We start from the raw sequence: 16080 nt of genomic DNA on the forward strand, positions 1-16080 counted from the left end.
GGAGTTATGTACACCAGAGGTGAATCTGGTCCCTGGGACTTGTATATACAAGGGTCTCTTTTTGGAGACATATAAATCTTTTGCTATATGGAAGTTAAATGCTTTGGAGAGGGATTTTAGTGACAATCAAACCTATTTAAAAGAAACGTTTGGGAGGGATTTTCTGGTACTAACTTTGTCCATTCTCCTGCTTTGCCAACAGCTACTAGAGACCTGGCTCAGTTCAGAGAAGGAGTGGGAGAGAGGAAGGGCCTTGCAGGCCAGTGTCTGGCTGCTAACTGCCTATCAGGAGATAGTTAATAGCACAGTGAGTATAGTTCTACTCTTCCTTGAGCTGACTTCCCCACTTAAATCAAATCTGACATTCAACGTGAATGCATGAGAAATTCTACTAGGCCTGCAGCTGGGGCCTCAAAGTGACTAAGATCCCTCTGCTTCCATAAGAGAAAGGTTTCCATAAGAGTGCTGTGACAGCACTCAGGCCAGACTATAAGAAACAGGGCAGGCAGTTCCCCAGACGAGTGATTTTATAATTAGATTCACCAAACCAGTAAGAAAAGAGCTTCTACTCTGGTTAACAAAATACCAAACAATAGTACCCTTTAGGCATTCCAGACCTTGGTTCCCATCTAGACAACTAAGTCTAATATAATCACCAATCACAAAGGACTAGACACTTATCCTTAGGTTAATATGAATCACAGGTCTTCCCTAAATATCAGCCAATCCTTAATAACCGAATATCAGATTTGTTGTTAAAAGGAAAAAGAAGAGAGTTACAAATGGTTAAGTGATAGATATTTGTTAAAATGACTTTCACTTTTCATAGTTCAGGATCACAACCATGGTGGAATAAACGGCTGGCTTGTAAAAGTCTCTCTGGAATCATGCTAACCGGTCAACATCCAGAGTCAGTTTAGATGCAAAGGCTGTTAGTTTTTCCATGCATTTCCCAGACTATTCCAAATAATTATTTGGAAGATCTATGTCCTATGGCTTACACGTCCCCTGTTCAAAGTTTAAGCAGACTGGAGAGAGAAGATCAGTCCCATAACTTGTCTTTTATAGTTATTCTAGCCGGTTGGCAAGCCTCCTCACAGAAATTGTCGAAGCAGGATCTCTCCCTGAGAAAGAATAGGTCATGCAGATCTCCTGTCGTGCTTTGTTTTGAAGTTAATTTTCTATTTCCTATGCATACACTGGTAAATGGGTGATAGTCATTCACATAAGGTAATTAGCCGATCGTGGTCTTCCATTACAACACAGATAGTTAAGCTGAAGGCAATGTAAAAAATATTTTCTTGTACTGTCTTATATCTTTGATCTTAAGGTTAACTGAAGACAGTTACATATCATTAAGGCAATTAAGACATGAAAAGGAATTGGAATCTACAAGCTAATTTGGTTATGTTAAACTTCTAGCAAGATATAAATACAGACAATAATACATAACATCTACCTTTCATATCTATTACCAAAATGCATGATGTTGGTGATCGCTAGTCTAGGACTTTTCTTTCGGTTCGTCTAGACTACAGGGTTTTGTCGACAGAAGTTTTGTCGACAGTATCTGTCGACAAAACTTCTGTCGACAAAGAGGGTCTGGACACATTCAGTTCTGTTGACAAAGCAAGCTGCTTTGTCAACAAAACCCTGTAGTCTAGACACAACCCTACATGCAATAACACCTTCTGTCGACAGAAATCTGTCGACAGAAGGTGTTATGCCTCGTAAAATGAGGTTTACCAGCGTCGACAAAACTGCTGAGTTCTGTCGACGTTATGTCGACAGAACTCAGCGGTAGTGTAGATGCAGGTATAGTTGTGTCGACAAAAGTCCACTTTTGTCGACAAAACTCAGTAGTCTAGACACACCCTTTGAAATAACATATAAGTGACTTGTCTTGATACAATTGCAGTGCCGCTTGTTAAGTTATTGTGGGTCACACATAGGTTGGCTGTGTCAGTGTCATAGATGCATTCTTATACTCTCAGGCTGTTAAAGTTGAATTTCTATTTCTATTTAATCAGATAAGAACATAAAACATGAATGGCCATTCTGGATCCCCCAGACAAATGGTTCATGTATCCTGTCTTCTGACAGTGGTGGGTGTTATATGCATCAGAGGGAACAAACAGAACAAGGCAATTGTTGAGTGATCTCTCCCCTGTTGTCCAGTCCCAGCCCCAGGCAGTCAGAGATATAGGGACACCCATATCATGCATCTCTGATCATCTTATATGGCTCTATCATACCCCCCTGTAAGCATCTCTTTTCTAAGATGAATGGTCCCAGTCCTTTTAACTTCTCCTTGTATGAGTTGTCCCATATCCCATATCATTTTTGTTGCTTTTCTCTGAACTTTTTCCAATTATAACCTAACTTTATTTAAGTTGTAGGACTACAATTGCTTGCAGTATTCAAGGTGTGGGTGTACCATGGATTTGAAACAGTGGCATGATAAGAACATAAGAACATAAGAACATAAAAACATAAAAACGGCCGTACTGGGTCAGACCAAAGGTCCATCTAACCCAGTATCCTGTCTACCGACAGTGGCCAGCACCAGGTGCCCCAGAGAGGCTGGACCGAAGACAATGATCAAGCGATTTGTCTCCTGCCATCCCTCTCCAGCCTCTGACAAACAGAGGCCAAGGACACCATTTTATCCCTTGGCTAATAGCCTTTCATGCACCTAGCCTCCATGAAATTATCTAGCTTCTCTTTAAACTCTATTATAGTCCTAGCCTTCACAGCCTGATCTGGCAAGGAGTTCCACAGGTTGACTACACGCTGTGTGAAGAAGAACTTTCTTTTATTAGTTTTAAACCTGCTACCCATTAATTTCATTTGGTGTCCTCTAGTTCTTCTATTATGGGAACTAATAAATAACTTTTCTTTATCAGCCCTCTCCACACCACTCTTGATTTTATAGACCTCTATCATATCCCCCCTCAGTCTCCTCTTTTCTAAACTGAAAAGTCCCAGTCGCTTTAACCTCTCCTCATATGGGACCCGTTCCAAACCCCTAATCATTTTAGTTGCCCTTTTCTGAACCCTTTCAAAGGCCAAAATATCTTTTTTGAGGTGAAGAGACCACATCTGTACACAGTATTCAAGATGTGGGCGTACCATAGTTTTATACAGGGGTAATAAGATATTCTGGGTCTTATTTTCTATCCCTTTCTTAATAATTCCCAGCATCCTATTTGCCTTTTTGACCGCCGCTGCACACTGCGTGGAAGTTTTCAGAGAACTGTCCACGATAACTCCAAGATCCCTTTCCTGATTTGTCGTAGCCAAATTAGCCCCCATCATACTGTACGTATAGTTGGGGTTATTTTTCCCGATGTGCATTACTTTACATTTATCCACATTAAATTTCATTTGCCATTTTGTTGCCCAATCACTCAGTTTGGTGAGATCTTTTTGGAGTCCCTCACAGTCTGCTTCTGTCTTGACTATCCTAAACAGTTTTGTATCATCTGCAAACTTTACCACCTCACTGCTTACCCCTTTCTCCAGATAATTTATGAATAAGTTGAAAAGGATTGGTCCCAGGACTGACCCTTGGGGTACACCACTAGTTACCCCTCTCCAATCTGAAAATTTACCATTTATTCCTACCCTTTGTTTCCTGTCTTTTAACCAGTTCTCAATCCAAGAAAGGACCTTCCCTCTTATCCCATGGCCATGTAATTTACACAAGAGCCTTTGGTGAGGGACCTTGTCAAAGGCTTTCTGAAAATCCAAGTATACTATAACTACTGGATCCCCCTTGTCTGCATGTTTGTTAACCCCTTCAAAGAACTCTAACAGATTAGTAAGACAGGATTTCCTTTTACAGAAACCATGTTGACTTTTGTCCAATAAATTATGCTCTTCTACATGCTTCACAATTTTATTCTTTACTATTGTTTCTACTAATTTGCCCGATACTGAAGTTAGACTTACCGGTCTGTAATTGTCAGGATCGCCTCTAGAGCCCTTTTTAAATATTGGTGTCACGTTAGCTACCTTCCAGTCATTAGGTACGGAAGCCGATTTAAAGGATAGGTTACAAACTACAGATAATAGCTCACCAATTTCCCATTTGAGTTCTTTTAGAACCCTTGGATGAATGCCATCCGGTCCCGGAGATTTGTTAACATTAAGTTTTTCTATTTGTTCCAAAACCTCCTCTAATGACACTTCAATCCGGGACAGTTCCTCAGATTCATCACCCACAAAGGACGGTGCAGATTCAGGAATCTCCCCAACGTCCTCAGCCGTGAAGACTGAAGCAAAGAAATCATTTAGTTTCTCAGCAATGGCTTTATAGTCCTTGATTGCTCCTTTTATAGCTCAATCATCTAAGGGACCCTCAGGTTTTTTAGCAGGCTTCCTGCTTCTAATGTACTTAAAAAAACATTTTGTTATTTCTTTTTGAGTTTTTGGCTAGCTGTTCCTCAAAATCTTTTTTTGCTTTTCTTATTACATTTTTACACTTGATTTGACAGTGTTTATGTTCCTTTCTATTTATCTCACTAGGATTGGACTTCCACTTCTGAAAAGATACCTTTTTGTCCCTCACTGCTTCTTTTACATGGTGGTTAAGCCACGGTGACTCTTTTTTAGGTCTCTTGCTATGTTTTTTAATTTGGGGTATACATTTAAGTTGGGCCCCTGTTATGGTGTCTTTAAAAAGTTTCCATGTAGCTTTCAGGGACTTTGCTCTAGTCACTGTGCCTTTTAATTTCTGTTTAACTAACCTCCTCATTTTTGGTGTAATTCCCCTTTTTGAAATTAAATGCCAGGGTGCTGGACTGCTGAGGTGTTCTTCCCACCACAGGAATGTTGAATGTTATTATATTATGGTCACTATTCCCAAGCGGTCCGGTAACGGTTATATCCTGGACCTGATCCTGCACTCCACTCAGGACTAAATCGAGAATTGCCTCTCCCCTTGTGGGTTCCTGCACCAGCTGCTCCAAGAAGCAGTCATTTAAGCCATTGAGAAATTTTATCTCCGCTTCTCTTCCTGAGGTGACATGTATCCAGTCAATATGGGGGTAATTAAAGTCCCCCATTATTATAGAGTTCTTTATTTTGGTAGCCTCTCTAATCTCCCTCAGCATTTCAATGTCAGTATCGCTGTCCTGGTCAGGTGGTCGGTAATATATCCCTATTGCTAATTTATTATTATTTATCATATTTATTATTCATCCCTTTTCCTAGTGGTTCCTAACATACCATTAGCATTTTTAACTGCAGCTGCGTGTTGAACAGATGTTTTTAGAGGACTATCCACAATGACTCTGAGATTTTTCTTGAGTGCTACAGCTAATTTAGACCCCATCAATTTGCATGTACAACAAGGATTATGTTTTCCAATGTGCCGTACCCAGGTACAGTAATGGAGTTCACAATAAGGAAGGCAAATAATGTCCAGTATAGCCGGAGAACTTTCATTCTTCATTCTTTTTTAATTAGCCTCAGGAAACTTTTGATCACTTTGGATATCTGATTGGGCTATTAGCACCATATACCTGTGCTTCAATTACCTCATCGCGTCAGTGGGTGGTTGACTGTATCAACTGTATTCTCAATATACAAGGTGAGGAGACCATGAGCAGGTGTAAGTAACTCTTCACTTTCTTTCATTGTTGTAATGACCCTTTTTTCCATCTGTAATTCTTTCTGTCTTGTTAGCGACACTTATATAACAGAATGATTGGGGCCTTGTAAGTACATTGCTGGAAGAGAACTGCACAAATAATAAATAATCTGCAAATATTAGAGGGTGGGCAAAATATAGCACACAGGCCAGATCTGCCCTTCTCCCCAGAATTTCTGTCTGGAGCGCTCAGCTGATTAGCAAGCATGCCAGCAGCATGTGTTCAGCTGCCCCTCTCCGACCTTGCTCCATCCTATCTGCTGCTAGTGGTGTGTGGAGGGGAGGTGAGCAGGGAGGCGTGCAGAAGTCAGGGTGACCCCTTTGCCCCTGTCATCATCTCTGCAGAGCAGAGTTTGGGGAGAGGGACACATACAATAGTGCTGCTCCAGTCTGAAGTATGGTGAGTAACGGAGTGCCTATCTAAAGAGGCAGTGCACTGTTTCTAAGATTTCTCTGGCAGCCAGCATGTCCCTCTCTCTCTCTCTCTCTCTCTCTCTCTCACACACACACACACACACACACATTGTCTCACACACACTCTCTCCCCTGCCATATGCCCATATGTCCCCCCCTCTGCAGAGTGGGGTGGGGAGAGGGAGATGACAGAGCAGGACAGCTTTCCCTTAAAGAGACAGTTCATGATTTAGAAGTGAGCGAAGAGCCTGGGTTTCCTACCTAAGCTTTTGGTCAGCCCCATCTCTTTTACAATGAGAGTTCAGTAGAGGGATTCTCCTCCAAATCAGAACCTCAGAACAATCTACATGAGTTGTGCTTGACTAAGAGATTAGATTTAAATACTGAGAGCAGAGTGGCTACTGAAACCAGATATACAGAGAAAGATGCTCCACACAGAATACAGTGCCTGTTTAATCCTGTATGAATCACAATGAATCACATGCCATTACTGTTAACTTTCAGACATAGGGGCTACGTCTAGACTACATCCCTTTTTCGGAGGGATAAGGGATCTTTCGGGAAAGGCTTAATTTTCCACAAGATCAGCATCTAGACTGGCGCTTTTCTCCAGCAAAGCTCCGTGCCGAAAAAAGCTGCAGCCATTTTTATGCTAATGAAGTGGGGGAGATTTAAATCCCCACTTCATTAGCAATTGCGATACGTCTAATTTACATCCCTTTTCCGAAAAAGGGATATAGTCCACACATAGCCTGATGGTAAAATTCTAACTCCATTAAAGTCAACAAGAATTTCGTCATTGGCTTTAGTGGGGCCAAAATTTCACACACAGCTGGTAATAACATACCCCCATAGATCCGCCTGTATGATTATCTATGGATCAGAGGTTCAGTTTTATTAAATGTTGCCATACTTTTTCTCCTTTTCTCTATCCTAGGTCAGTGCAGAAACCTGGGGTCAGCAGAGGAGGAGCTGAGATGTCTCCGTGAGGCACTAACAACTCCAGACCCTGAGGCTCTGTTTCAAGCATCTTGCAAAATGGCTAAGGTAACAGACACTAGGGGTGTGTCTAGACTACAGGGTTTTGTCGACAAAAGTGGACTTTTGTCGACAAAACTATACCTGCGTCCACACTGCCGCTGAGTTCTGTCAACATAACGTCGACAGAACTCAGCAGTTTTCTTGACGCTGGTAAACCTCATTTTACGAGGCATAACACCTTCTGTCGACAGAGTTCTGTCGACAGATGGTGTTATTGCCTGTAGGGTTGCGTCTAGACTACACTGCCATGTCGACAAAGCAGCTTGCTTTGTCGACAGAACTCAATGTAGTCTAGACGCTCTTTGTCGACAGAAGCCTGTAGTCTAGACGTACCCTAAGTGACTGTTCTAGTGGCTGTGCACCATTCATTTTCCCTTGTCCAGAGGACTGGAAAAGGGCAAATATAGTGCCCATCTATAAAAAGGGAAATAAGAACAACCCAGGAAACTACAGACCAGTTAGTTTAACTTCTGTGCCTGGGAAGATAATGGAGCAAGTAATTAAGGAAATCGTCTGTAAACACTTGGAAAGTGGCAAGGTGCTAGGGAACAGCCAGCCTGGATTTGTAAAGAACAAATCATGTCAAACCAATCTGATAGTTTTCTTTGATAGGATAACAAGTCTTGTGGATAAGAGAGAAGTGGTGGATATAGTATACCTAGACTTTAGTAAGGCATTTGATACAGTCTCGCATGATATTCTTATCAATAAACTAGGTATTTACAACTTAGATGGGGCTACTAAAAGGTGGGTGCATAACTGGCTGGATAACCATACTCAGAGAGTAGTTATTAATGGGTCACAATCCTGCTGGAAAGGCAAACAAGTGGGGTTCCACAGGGGTCTGTTTTGGGACCGGCTTTGTTCAATATCTTCATCAACAATTTAGATATTGGTATAGAAAGTACGCTTATTAAGTTTGCAGATGATACCAAGCTGGGAGGGGTTGCGACTAATCTGCAGGATAGGGTCATAATTCAAAATGACTTGGAGAAATGGTCTGAGGTAAATATGATGAAGTTTAAGACAAATGCCAAGTTCTCCACTTAGGAAGGAACAATCAGATTCATACATACAGAATGGGAAGCGACTGTCTGGGAAGGAGTACGGCAGAAAGGGATCTAGGGGTTATAGTGGACCACAAGTTGAATATGAGTCAGCAGTGTGATGCCGTTGCAAAGAAAGCAAACATGATTCTGGGATGCATTAACAGGGGTGTTGTGAGCAAGACATGAGAAGTCATTCTTCCGCTCTACTCTGCGCTGGTTAGGCCTCAATTGGAGTATTGTGTTCAGTTCTGAGCACCGCATTTCAAGAAAGATGTGGAGAAATTGTAGAGGGTCCAGAGAAGAGCAACGAGAATGATGAAAGGTCTAGAGAACATGACCTATGAGGGAAGGCTGAAGGAATTAGGTTTGTTTAGTTTAGAAAAGAGAAGATCGAGGGGGAACATGATAGCAGTTTTCAGATATCTAAAAGGGTGCCATAAGGAGGAGGGAGAAAACTTGTTCATCTTGGCCTATGGGGATAGAACAAGAAGCAATGGGCTTAAACTGCAGCAAGGGAGATTTAGATTGGACATTAGGAAAAAGTTCCTAATTGTCAGGGTAGTCAAACACTGGAATAAATTGCCCAGGGAGGTTGTGGAATCTCCGTCTCTGGAGATATTTAAGAGTAGGTTAAATAAATGTCTATCAGGGATGGTCTAGACAGTATTTGGTCCTGCCATGAGGGCAGGGGATTGGACTCGATGACCTCTCAAGGTCCCTTCCAGTCCTAGTATTCTATGTTTCCATGATTGTTTTATGCTTTCGTGATGTCTTTCCACACTTGGAGCGAGCTATGGGAGTGAGGCATTCATGTGTAATCAGTAACATGCTTTTCATAGGTATATGCTATGAATGCCATGTAAAAAACAGATTCCAGACAGTTGCATGAACATGCCCATGCATGTGCGTGCGCACATCCATCCATCCATCCAGCCAGCCATCCATCCATCCAGGGGGGAAATATGTGAGCGGGACATCAAGCTGAGAAACCAGTCTTGGCACCTTGTGTGTTTACCTGAACCTATATTTGTGTGCATGCATCTCTTTGCATATTTTTATATTTTGTGAAAAGATGTCATGTACATCATAGAATATAAACTGGAAATTTACATCCTGTTTGTCCCATACAATGTTGTGCTAACTGTACAACCTAAGATCTAACCTGATATTATTAGTGTAGAATAGAGATGTGGTAGCTAGAAAGATTACAGAGAAAATTTTAATTGCAACTGCCTTGCCAGATATGAGCCCAATTAGCAATTTGCTGATGAATACATATTTTCCTATACAGCTCTTAGGCCTCCTTTCTTAAAAGTACTAGAGCCGACTATCATTGCAATCTTTCCTGGTTTTGATCTGTCCACAGGTGGTTAGTAAGTACTTTCCCTCTGACCAAGCCACAGATTTTATTGAGGCCATACTGGATGGTATGCTGTCTGCTAGTCCCTCCTGTGCCACAGCAGCCGGTCTGTGGATGAAGATCATCCTGAAGGAGTGTGGAGGTGCCATGCTGGATGAGGTAAAATAGAAGCTGGAGAGGTTTTTCTGGCTAACCTGCAGGCTTTCAGGTCTTTGCCATCATTTGCAGTGAACACAAGTCTTGCTGTTTCTCCCCCTGGGATTGGAAGTTAATTCCATCTGTGTTCCTATCCTGAGTCAGGCAATGGGGGAATCAACAGCAGAAGACAGAGATAATCTAACGGTACATCTGCACTAGCTCGTTAGTTCGAGCTAGGTAGGGTAATGAGGGCAAGCGGAGTTGCAAATGAAGCCCGAGATTTAAATATCCCGGGCTTCATTTGCATGTTCCCTGGCACCACCATTTTTAAATCCCCCTTAGTCCGAACTCTGTGCCCGCGGCTACATGCGGCATGGACTAGGTAGTTCAAATTAAAGATCCTAATTCGAACTACCGTTACTCCTCATGGAATTAGGATCTTTAATTAGAACTACCTACTCCGTGCCGCATGTAGCCGCGGGCACGGTGTTCGGATTAAGGGGGATTTTAAAATGGCAGCACCCGGGAACATGCAAATGAAGCCTGGGATATTTAAATCCTGGGCTTCATTTGCAACTCTGCTTGCCCTCATTACCCTACCTAGCTCGAACTAACGAGCTAGTGTAACCGTACCCCAAGTGAAAAGGAAGATGCTTGATTATTTGTCTATCTTGTTGTCACAGTTTCCAGCCATGAAAGGCTTGGAAAAATTAGACTCCGAGTAAAATGCAAAAAGAGAATATCCGGCCCCAAGAGACAAGCTAAGTGAACTACATCTTAGGGCCTCAGATAATGAGGGGTCTCTAAAAATACCCCAAAATTGCTAGTTTTTACTTGCCTCTTTGCCTATGTACAGATAGATAGATAGATAGATAGATAGATAGATAGATAGATAGATAGATAACTTTATTATTTCTATTTTCATTTTCCTTTCTGTTAGAATAATACATGTTTTTTTTGGAAATGCAATGAGGCCTCTTTAACTTGACATAGCTTCGGGCCTCAGCATGTCTTAACCCGGTGTTGCAGCCAGGTATGCGCAGAGATATGTATAATTTTTGTGGGTTAAATCTATGCAGCCATGTCTAAATACTTGTTTTTTGAAGGGAGGATTTTCTACAAGAACAGCAAATTGCTAAACGACTAAATAAACGTTTTGGTTCTGCAGAATGAATGGAGAGAATGGAAAAGGGACATTTTTTCTGGTTTTATTCTGTCCAGGTGTCAGATATCCTGAGTAGAATATATATTTATATGCCTACCATCAAGCAGGGTAGCTTGAGGCAGTTCCTGGTGGAGTCAGTGTCCATTCTTGCTCACCATCACCTAGAGGCAGTGATCTTCAGCCTCCTCATCAAACATCTGCCGATGGACAGGTATATACTGCTCCTTACAGTGTTCATTTTGGTAACCATGGATCCCACGGCTTCACTGGAAGATGTAAGGCTTCATTTAAGCCACAGACAGTTTGAGATCATTCCTAAAGGTTAATAGCTTGGGTCTTTCTGCAGAAAGGTCCAAGACCATGTCAAGGTGGGTGCAGGGAGAAATTAAGTGTCATTCTGTTTCCATTAATTAATAGTTGCTTTGGCATCCTAAAGACTTCCCTTTACTGGCATCACTGGAGTGGATTTTTGCCTCTCCAGACCCCTGAACTAACATCACCCTGGCAATTGCCAGTGACTGTTCGTTTTCTGGTAGCATGAAAGCTTCAAATCCAAATTCCTGGCTGATTAGCCAGGATAGGGTACCAGGCTTTTGGTATCAGCAAGGGTATGGCTGCTGGAATGGAGTTGTCATTCTTGGTACTTAAAGACAGGGCGGTAAGCATATCTATCATTTCATTCAAACATCCCTAGCTGAATTATCAGTCATCAGTGCTGGAATCTAAGAACATAAGAACGGCTGTAGTGGGTCAGACCAAATGTCCATCTAGCCCAGGATCCTGTCTTCAGACAGTGGCCAATGCCAGGTGCCCCATAGGGAGTGAACAGAACATGCCCATTCTGGCAAATAGAGGCCAGGGAATGCCATTTGTGAAGAGGTCATGGGCTAGCCACAAATATTTGTTCTCGTAGTTGTACATCCAGTTAGTAGGAAGATCATTTTTCTTTCTTCAACTTGTCTCCCAGGCCCCAGATCTTTGGGCATCATATGCTCATGATTCCATATCTACTGAGAAGTAGGAAAACAGGAACTGTGATTAGAGCTCTGTGTCCTTTCCTTCTGAAGTCTAGCATTAATGGTTATGGTGCAGTAAGACTAGGGTTGTGTCTATACAGCACCCTAAACTTGAAATAAGATGCACAATTTGCACTCCGCAAATTGCGTATCATATTTTGCATAGCCTATTTTGTAATGTGGTGCTTCTACACAGCACCAAATGTCGAAATAATGTGCTATTTCAAGCCATCCCTTATCCCTCATGCAACAAAGTTTCTTGGGATGGCAAAATAGTGTGCCCATTATTTTGAAAAATATTTCAAAATAACGGGCTGCTTGTGTAAATGTGGGGTAGCTATTTCGGGATACCTCCAGGATCCCAAAATAGTCATGCACTGTAGAAATGTAACCTGAAATGTAACTTAACTTAGTTCTGTAACTAGAAACTCAATATGTAAAACATGAGGACCATATAAGGAGGACAGCACTCTGAACTTGCTCATCATAGGCAGGGCTTGACAAATAATACAATCTACTCACCCATGGCGTGTAGATTGTAACCTGGAAGAGCCGGGTTCGGGCGACCTGTGCATGCGCAGAACGATCTGTGCATGCACAGTTCGCCGGACAGCGCGGTTGGTGAGCCCTGATCATAGTCAAGGAGAAAATGTGTTCTTTACTTGAATATGATGCATATAGTCAGAGCCACAAAAGTCTCCAGGGGGTCACATATAACTTATGTTAAATTGCAGTGACACCACTGAGCTGTGGAGATCTCTGGGGACAGATCCCTTGCTCGCCCCTCAAGTCCTAAAGGTCCTAATAGAAAAAATAAAGACTCCAACAAGCCAAGAAGGAAGGATGACCTCAGAGACAAAAACTGACCTGCATTTAGCAGCTGCTGTACCTCTCACAGTAAGTTAGACGACAGACATGTATTTCTCTGCCTTGTGACAAACATGCTGATGGAAAGCTAGATGAGTGGTATAATATTGTCATATGGGCACTTCTTTTCTGAAGTACTGTTTCCTGGATTCCAGCTGTGCTTTCTGTGGAACAACAGATGGCAGATTTAGAGTATGTGGCTGATTCACTTAATACTATCTGGCAATTAGAAAGTCTTTGAATCAGATTTCTTACAGTGCTTTGCAGATGTTTTGTACAACTCACAACATGCTTTGATAGGTCGTACACATTTTTACAGCTATGGGACGCTAAGGCACACATGGAGTGAATTGCTCTCGGTCATTCATCAAGTTAGTGACAGGAGTGAGAATTTAGTCCAGCAGGTATCAGAAGGGGAGAGAGTGTGATAGTGTTAGGAAGAGACCTCTTCTTTTACCATGCTCTCCTTTCAGGCAACATGTGCCATCTTTGAAGTGGTGTCAGCATTGCAGCTGAGCAAAACTGTGCAGGAGCTGTTCCCGGAGTTGTTTACTGTTCTCCTGCAGCAGATCAGCCAAACCCTAAGACAAAAGATGCCTTTGCCCAGGATGAGCAGCCGAAGGAGGTTATTCAGAAAAGGACAACAACTATGTGAGGGCAACCCTTGCAGGTAATTAGAAGAAAGGGAGCAAAACAAAGAGAATCCCAGTCCATTTGTGTGACACTCCCCAGGAGTTCTCAGGGTTATGAGGCACCTTACCATCACCTGCTTTTAATATGAGAAAGTCTTGTTTGTGCTTGCTATAGGTCAGTTCCCTGAAACCACCAACCTCTGGCAATACAAACACTACTATCTAGGCCTCCTCAGGCCTCAGTCTCTTTGTCCTCTCTTTCTGACTACAGCTTAGAGAATCTCTATCAACGGATTCTCCTCTAAGAGAAGTCTCCCTGCGATGTACGTGCATCTCCGCACCAATCAGCGTTCCCCCATCTCTTAGTTTAAAAACTGCTCTACGGCCTTTTAATGTTTAGTGCCAGTAGTCTGGTTCCACCCTGGTTTAGGTGGAGCCCATCCTTCCTGTATAGGCTCCCCCTCTCCCAAAAGTGTCCCCAGTTCCTGATAGATCCAAACCCCTCTTCCCTACACCATCGTCTCATCCACGCATTGAGACTCTGAAGCTTTGCCTGCCTACCTGGTCCTGCGCGTGGAACTGGAAGCATTTCCAAGAATGCCACCATAGAGGTCCTGGATTTCAGTCTCTTTCCTAGCAACCTAAATTTGGCCTCCAAGACATCTCTCCTACCCTTCCCTATGTCATTGATACCTACATGTACCATGACCACCGGCTCCTCCCCAGCACTAGACATAAGTCTATCTAGATACCTCGAGAGATCCACAACCTTTGCACCAGGCAGTCAAGTGACCATACAGTTCTCCTGGTCATCACAAACCCAACTATCTATGTTTCTAACGATCGAATCACCCACTACTAACACCTGCCTCTTCCTAACATCTGGCATTCCCTCCCCCTCAGAGGTATCGTTGGTGCGAGAGGATACCGCAACATCCTCGGGAAGGAGGGTCCCAACTACGGGATGGTTTCCCTCTGCTCCCATTGAATTCTCTGTTCCCTTGAGACTTTCATCCTCCTTAAGAGCACTGGGACTCTCAGACTGGAGGTGGGACAGTACTACAGTGCCCTGGAAAGTCTCATCAACATAGCTCTCTACCTCTGTTAGCTCCTCCAGTTCAGCCACCCTGGCCTCCAAAGCCCGAACTCGGTCTCTGAGGGCCAGGAGCTCCTTGCAACAGGTGCACACATACGCCACTCGCCCACAGGGCAGGTAATCATACATGTTACACTCGACGTAATAAACAGGATAGCCCCCACTCTGCTGCTGGGCTTCTGTCTCCATTTTTTTATGAATAAATTTAAGTAAAAACTGGGCTTATTAAATCTCTGGAATATAGATTATTATAAAAGTTAGGTTTAAAGAAGATCAGAAGTCACTAGTGCCCTCTAAACTCCCACTCCAAAGTCCCTCTCCAAGCTCCCTGTTCGCGGACTCACAGGCTTATATAGCTCTGGTAGCCCCTCCCCCCACTGAGGCTCAGCCAATTAACATAGGCTTCTAGATTTCAAACCTTTTAGAAGCTCCTTCAAACAAACAAACAAACAAACAAACACCAAACTAAACCAAACAGAGAAACACAAGCTCAGCACACACTGCCCTGCTTACACTTATACTTTAGAACTCAGCTCTGGAAAACATACAACACTTAGATGTATTTATAGGGAAAACAAGAACTGGTATATTATCAAAGAACAGAGATGTCAGTGATAATGAGTTAGAATACAGGCAAAAAATGGTTAGAGCCCTGCGCGAATACAAACATCTACCCCTGGACACGGAGATCTGCAGATAGACATTGGGTTCTGCACATCCACAGGGCTCTGCTCCCAAGAGCCATTGTGACCAACAGAGAGGCGCATGGCCCTGTCATGCCTGGGAACCAGTGTCCTGCACCAGCAGCTCCTCCCATCCGCACTGCTGTGTGGTGTCAGTTGAAGGGCACACATTGCTCTGTGTCTCGCAGGTCCACCTGCTGCTCTTTTAAGGGTAGCCAAAACTACATCAGGGTTATTTTCAGGCCCCACTTTGCAGAACGCTACCTTCTGTGGCTGGTTTCCATTTCCTGTCATAAAACTCTCCAAACTTCGGAGGAGTCGTTGCCCGTGTTGAGACTTTCTTGTCTGTACATACCGATGTGTAGACTATGTGCAGTGTTTTAATCCGCCTGTCCATGCATAGCACCGTTACATTATATCTCAGCTTTCTAGTCCCTCCTCCAGATGGAGGGAAAGTGTTTCCATTCAGAGAACTCCCTTTGAAAGGCTCTCCTAGCATTTGTCTCTTTTGCTCTCTGTTTCCCTCAAACACTCCTCTGTGTGTCCCTTTAGGCAGATTCCTTATTAATGGGATAATAGGTTTGTTGATTCTATAGCCCCACTCTAGCCAGGCAATCAGGTACATTTCTATCCAATTAGGCTTTCTCTGGGGAAGCTAATTAGTACTAGTAGTTACCAGAGTGCTGACCCCAAGGACAAGCTCTCAGCACCCTGTCACATCTCGCTGGACATAGGGCCCCAAAATATCCATTAGTGATCACTAATCTCTCTGTGTCCCAGCTTTTGGGGTCTGATTGTGAATTTTTTCCATATTACTGTACTGTGCTAGTGCCCATACGCCTTGCAGATAGGAGAAAGTGACTGCAAAATGTTGTCCATAGCAACACTAGTAATATGAGATGTATGAGACTGAAATACCTCCTGGAATTAAGTCCTTCCAAAAACAGTGGTCCCCAGGATACT

General features: G+C 43.0%; 1 long non-coding RNA gene across 1 annotated transcript; it reads left to right on the top strand.

The window, feature by feature from the left end:
* The first annotated feature begins 205 nt into the window (after positions 1–205).
* Positions 206–9816, top strand: LOC149525825 (uncharacterized). The gene is made up of 3 exons (XR_016348542.1): positions 206–307; positions 5473–7117; positions 9527–9816. It is a non-coding gene; the product is annotated as an uncharacterized LOC149525825 (long non-coding RNA).
* The last annotated feature ends 6264 nt before the right edge of the window (positions 9817–16080 follow it).

Source organism: Pelodiscus sinensis, chromosome 1, assembly GCF_052426305.1.
Source record: "Pelodiscus sinensis isolate ZL-2025 chromosome 1, ASM5242630v1, whole genome shotgun sequence".
Classification (NCBI taxonomy): domain Eukaryota; kingdom Metazoa; phylum Chordata; order Testudines; family Trionychidae; genus Pelodiscus; species Pelodiscus sinensis.